The sequence below is a fragment of the Lepidochelys olivacea genome (assembly GCF_965140295.1).
Source record: "Lepidochelys olivacea isolate rLepOli2 genome assembly, chromosome: 1".
In the NCBI taxonomy this organism is placed as follows: domain Eukaryota; kingdom Metazoa; phylum Chordata; order Testudines; family Cheloniidae; genus Lepidochelys; species Lepidochelys olivacea.
Window position 1 is genome coordinate 312,322,563 of NC_140411.1, and position 6,641 is coordinate 312,329,203.

Genomic DNA, 6,641 nt, shown 5'->3' on the forward strand with positions numbered 1-6,641 from the left:
TTGAAATGTTATCTTAATTGCATGTGTAAAGGGCAGCAGAACTGTAGTAGCCTGTTCTGATTGAGGGGATCACCCTCAACTTAATTGAACTTGCTGAACAGAGGGCTCAGATACCAGACCACTGTGAAAAGTAAGAGGGGATGTCCCGGCCTGGAGGTGTGGGCTCTGCCTAAGGTCCTAGGCCTGGCTTAAATCATCCCGCCGCTCTGTTCAAAGATAGAGCTAATTAAGGCTCCATTAGGAGTCTTTGTTTTGTTACGTGCTCACTAGAGTTGAAATCACCTCTTGTGGGACCAACATTTCTGCCCAGCCTGCTTCCACCACTAAGAACTGAAAATCACTGAGAGATGGGTGGAAACTCAAGAGACCGACCCACAGAGGTCACAGTAGAGAAGGAGGTGGCAGCAGAAGGTGATGGTGTGCATCAGTGACGGCTGGCAGGGTGGCCGACGGAACGGCAAGCGGCCCACAAGAGCGGAGCAGCCAGCAGAGCAGCCAGCCAAATGACTGGCGGAGCAGGGCAGCCAGCAGAGTGGCACAGTAGCTGGCCAGCAGGGTGGCAATTCCAGAGCAACAGCTAAGACAGCAGAGTAAGGAAGGTGCCTTCTCCCCCCAGACTGGGAGGTGAACTCAACTTTTGGTTGTTGGAATCAAGAACTTGAGGCAAAAAACACTGCCCAACTCACTCACTTTGCTCACGGTTTTATGTTTATGAACCCTGCTTGTGGCATTTTCCCAAATTAATGCCAGGTTACTTCCCTCCTTTCATTAAAAGTTTATTTTCTACACTCAGACTCTGTGCCTGTGGGAAGGGAAGTATTGCCTCTTAGAGATGCCCAGGGGTAGAATGTAATTTTCCAAGGTCACTGGGTCGGAGCTTGAGCTGATTCTGTGTTGTATTATTGAAAAGGAACCTCTAGATATTGTTCTTGGCCCTGGTTTCTGCTGACTCCACCTGGTAAAAGGGTTACACCTATTTATGTATGTATTAATAACTGGATGTATTAATTTGTGATTATTATTTTTGTTTGATGTTGTGTTATGTTTGCATTTGACTTTTCAAAATGGGACATGAGGAGGGAAATGTGACAGTAGTCATCAGAATCAGTAGATACTGAAACCTGCCATGTGACAAAGGTGTACCTGTAACCTTTTGTAACTCTGGCACATACCATGTGACTCGGACCAGGCAATAAAGGCCAGTCCCTTGCCAGCACTCATGTCTGTCATGCCTTTGTTACAACATCTGAAAGCCTGAGATGTCTTAAGACAGTTTCTTTGAAATGCCGGACTCTTATTCTGAGTCACCATAAAGTCAGGTGCTAGTACCCTGAATAGAGATACATAGTAACTTCTGCTAACTCATAGTGGAAGATGGATCTTGTGGGCTCCAGTCTTGCTATAAAAGAGGTTTAAGCCTCCCTTGAAGCAAAGAGAATTAGGGGCTGTGTCAGAAGCATTTCTGAAGGGACTGTTGAGAGTGGGATGATAATTTAGACTGAAGTTTATGTGTTGTTATTTGTATTTGAGTCACCAATAAAAGCAAACCCTTCGGGGGGCTAAATTTGGACTACATATGGTATAGGCATAATCTGTTCAGAGCAGGGTGGGAACTTCAGCTGTTTACAAGCTCTTTACAAATAGCAGAGGTATAAAATAAATAGTGAGGGCAAGGTAGTTTGTTTTAAAGTATCATTCCGGATAAATGCAACCTATCCCCTTTGGAATGCCTAAGGACACGGGTCATTGTAGGAGGGAAATGATCTGCTACTTGAATAAAATTTAGACTGCCTTAAATTATTGAACCCCTTTATTAGCTACCTGACAAATAAATTTAAATTTCTAAATTATGTCTCCTTAATTAATACAGGTTTCAGAGTAGCAGCCGTGTTAGTCTGTATTCACAAAAAGAAAAGGAGGACTTGTGGCACCTTAGAGTCTAACAAATTTATTTGAGCATAAGCTTTCGAGAGCTACAGCATTCATCCGATGAAGTGAGCTGTAGCTCAGGAAAGCTTATGCTCAAATAAATTTGTTAGTCTCTAAGGTGCCACAAGTACTCCTTTTCTTTTTAATTAATATACTTCACTAATTACTAATCCTTCTAAGGATTTAAGACTGTCAAGAAAATAAGAAATCCTGATGTACGAAAGTGCAGGTTCCAACCTGAGTATCATACATGATCCTTTGTGAGATTACCTACATGGTCTACATGGTGCATATAATACCCTTCTAAAGTAGAAATGATAATTTATTTTCTTAGACAAAACTCAATTCAGCCTTTACTATGAAGCCTCAACTCCATAATTAGGAAAAACATTCGTGAATACATTTGAGAGAGTGCAGACTCAGGAGATCTATGATTTCCACAGTTCTAATCCTAGCTCTGACAATGGCTCCCTCTATATTTTTGGTCAAGTTAATTAGCCTTCTCTGCATCCCACAGATAAAAATGAAGATATCTCGTTGGGAGCATTGAGAGAGTTAATTATTGAATGTTTGTAAAGCATTTTAAAAATGAAAAGTGCAACATAGATGTTAAATATTGTTAACATATGGTGTAAAAATAAATGAGGTCTAAATCGTTCAGGAAACTGGTAATGGGATAGAGCCTGTCTAATCAAGGTTGCTTTAATCTAGCTCAAGACAGTAGTCACCAAACTTTTCCACAATCCAACAGTTATTCTGTGAATAGTACAGAATGAATTAGTGTTCTCAGACCAGCTCCTGTACAGCCACGTGCAAAACCTCACCTAAACAGAACAGGATCATCAGGCTATATTAATTACCACCATCAACACACACAACTCCCGTGATTATTTTCCAGTGGTGAATTTAACTCAGTATAGTCTGAAATTGTCCAAGTCTACTGACCATCAGAGCATATCCATTTACATAGGCTGCTGCTTTTGAGGAAAATCAGCTTTGTATGTTGGGGAAGAGGTGTTCTGTGGACAGCTTCATTTTATTTGTTTTTGCAGTTTACGTCAGGAGCACCTATGGCCAGATTTTCAAAGATATTTAGGCACCTAGTATGATTTTCAAAAGCTCCTAAACAGGCATTTAACCTCCTTGCATGCTTTTGAAAATCCCAGTAGGTGCTTATCTGCATCTTTAGGCACCTAAATTCCTTTAAAAATAGAACCTTGGGTAGGTGCCTCTTTTATTTCTTGTATAAATCTAAAGAGATAAATGTGGGAAATATGAAGCCAGGATTAGTTGTCCACAGAATGAACTCTAAAAATATCTAGGTAACTAGATATCTAGGTAAAACAGATTATATTCCCTTCATTCTGTGGGGAATATCACCCCACTGTGACCCTGCAGGAGCCAAGAATGTCCAAATCTATCACCACTCTTCCACTAGCAAAGCATTCTCACTTAATAGCAGGCCTACAACACAGCCTCCACCGCTTGTGTCTTACCTCCATCACTCAAGCTATAGGCTCATATCCAACCTGACCCCGCTGATTTATCTTTTCCAACTTCCTATTTTAGACTGTTTCCTCTTCATTCTAGAACTTAGTCCAAAAGATGCCAGAACTACATGCTGGTGAGTTACCAAAGCAGCCCCTGGATGTCATGCCTGGTAGCAGGGCTGAAGTTCTACCATATGGGAGTGACTGATACAGAGATACTATGTATGATTTGCAGTTTTCCTGCGGATCTATATGGGTAAGTAGAGTGAGCCTAAGCAAATCTGCTCCCAGGGAATAAACTGGAGTGGTTTAAGGCAAGGATAATAATTAATGCATACCTATCTCTCATGTAGCACTTTTTGTCAATAGATTACGAAGTCAGTATAATTATTCCCATTTTACAGATGGAGAAATAGAGGCACCAATCTGGGACCAGCAGTCAGAAGGCAGATTCAGTGATGAATCTGAGCATCAGGTAGCAATGCAGTGCTTGAGTTTATTAAGACGCTTCATATGGAGGAAGGTCAAGAATTCAAAGGTGGGAAGAAGAGATAAGCTGAATCATAGAATCATAGAACATCAGGGTTGGAAGGGACCTCAGGAGGTCATCTAGTCCAACTCCCTGCTCAAAGCAGGACCAATCCCCAACTAAATCATCCCAGCCAGGGCTTTGTCAAGCCGGGCCTTAAAAACCTCTAAGGAAGGAAATTCCACCCCTCCCTCGGTAACCCATTCCAGTGCTTCACCACCCTCCTAGTGAAAAAGTTTTCCATAATATCCAACCTAAACCTCGCCCACTGCAACTTGAGACCATTACTTCTTGTTCTGTCATCTGGTACCACTGAGAACAGTCTAGATTCATCCTCTTTGGAACCCCCTTTCAGGTAGTTGAAAGCAGCTATCAAATCCCCCCTCATTCTTCTCTTCCGCAGACTAAACAATCCCAGTTCCCTCAGCCTCTCCTCATAAGTCATGTGTTCCAGTCCCCTAATCATTTTTGTTGCCCTCCACTGGACTCTTTCCAGTTTTTCCACATCCTTCTTGTAGTGTGGGGCCCAAAACTGGACACAGTACTCCAGATGAGGCCTCACCAATGCCGAAGAGAGGGGAATGATCACGTCCCTTGACCCACTGGCAATGTTCCTACTTATACAGCCCAAAATGCCATTAGCCTTCTTGGCAACAAGGGCACACTGTTGACTCGTATCCAGCTTCTCGTCCACTGTAACCCCTAGGTCCTTTTCTGCAGAACTGCTGTCTAGCCACTCATTCCCTATTCTGTAGCGGTGCATGGGATTCTTCTGTCCTAAGTGCAGGACTCTGCACTTGTCCTTGTTGAACCTCATCAGATTTTTTTTGGTCTAGTCCCTCTGTATCCTATCCCTACCCTCCAGCGTATCTACCTCTCCTCCCAGTTCAGTGTCATCTGCAAACTTGCTGAGGGTGCAATTCATCCCATTCTCCAAATCATTGATGAAGATATTGAACAAAACCAGCCCCAGGACTGACCCTTGGGGCACTCTGCTTGATACCAGCTGCCAACTAGATATGAAGCCATTGATCACTACCTGTTGAGCCCGACGATCTAGCCAGCATTCTATCCACCTTATAGTCCATTCTTCCAGCCCATACTTCTTTAACTTGCTGGCAAGAATACTGTGGGAGACTGTATCAAAAGCTTTGCTAAAGTGAAGGAATAACACGTCCACTGCTTTCCCTGCATCCACAGAGCCAGTTATCTCATCGTAGAAGGCAATTAGGTTAGTCAGGCATGACTTGCCCTTGGTGAATCCATGCTGACTGTTCCTGATCACTTTCCTCTCCTTTAAGTGCTTCAGAATTGATTCCTTGAGGACCTGCTCCATGATTTTTCCAGGGACTGAGGTGAGGCTGACTGGCCTGTAGTTCCCCGGATCCTCCTTCTTCCCTTTTTTAAAGATGGGCACTACATTAGCCTTTTTCCAGTCATCCAGGACCTCCCCTGATCACTATGAGTTTTCAAAGAGAATGGCCAATGGCTCTGCAATCACATCAGCCAACTTCTTTAGCACCCTCAAATGCAACGCATCCGGCCCCATGGACTTGTGCTCATCCAGCTTTTCTAAATAGTCCTGAACCACTTCTTTTTCCACAGAGGGCTGGTCAGTTCCTCCCCATACTGTGCTGCCCAGTGCAGTAGTCTGGGAGCTGACCTTGTTCATGAAGACAGAGGCTAAAAAAGCATTGAGTACATTAGCTTTCTCCACATCCTCTGTCACTAGGTTGCCTCCCTCATTCAGTGAGGGGCCCACACTTTCCTTGACCTTCTTGTTGCTAAGAAGGGGATGCTGAGTCATGGAAACTTTTTAAAAACACAGTCTCAAACTATATGAATACCTCAAATAAAGAAACAGTAAGAGGATCAAAGAAAGAAAGAAAGAAAGAAAGAAAGAAAGAAAGAAAGAAAGAAAGAAAGAAAGAAAGAAAGAAAGAAAGAAAGAAAGAAAGAAGCCACCATGGCTAAACAGAGTAAAAGAGACAAAATGACAGTTTTTAAAAATTTGGAGTAAAATCCTACTGTGGAAAATAGAAAGGAACATAAACTCTGGCAAGTCAAGTGTAAAAATATAATTAGACAGGCCAAAAAAAGAATTTGAAGAGTAGCTAGCAAAAGACACAAAATCTAATAGGATTTTTTTTTAAAGTACACCAGAAGGAGGAAGCCTGCCAAACAATCATCGGGGCCACTGGATGAACAAGGTGCTAAAGGGGCATTCAAGGAAGACAACACTATTGGGGAGAAGCTAAATGAATTCTTTGCATCAGTCTTCACTGTGGAGGATGTAAAGTCAATTCCCACAGCTGAGCCATTCTTTTTAGGTGACAGATCTGAGGAACTGTCCCAGATCAAAATATCAGTAGAGGAGGTTTTGGAACAAATTGATAAATTGCTGGGCTGAAGGGGCCTCCTGTGCTGGGGGTGGGGGGGGTCCCAGAAAAGGGAAGGGTCTGGGGTGGAAGGGCAGTGGATGGAGTCAGCCTGTCGCTGGCGTGTTCCAGTGGTGCTAGGATGTTGGTGGCCAGTGAGGTGGCAGGTGACACTGGGGTGGGCTGGGGTCGCTGCTGCCACTGCTGGAGACTAAGCCTGAGCCCCATGATGCCGAGCAAGAAAAAGAAATAGACCGTGTGCTTCCCGCCAGTGAGTGTGGGCCCAATTCCTGCTGCCGGCACCAGGTGCCCTGC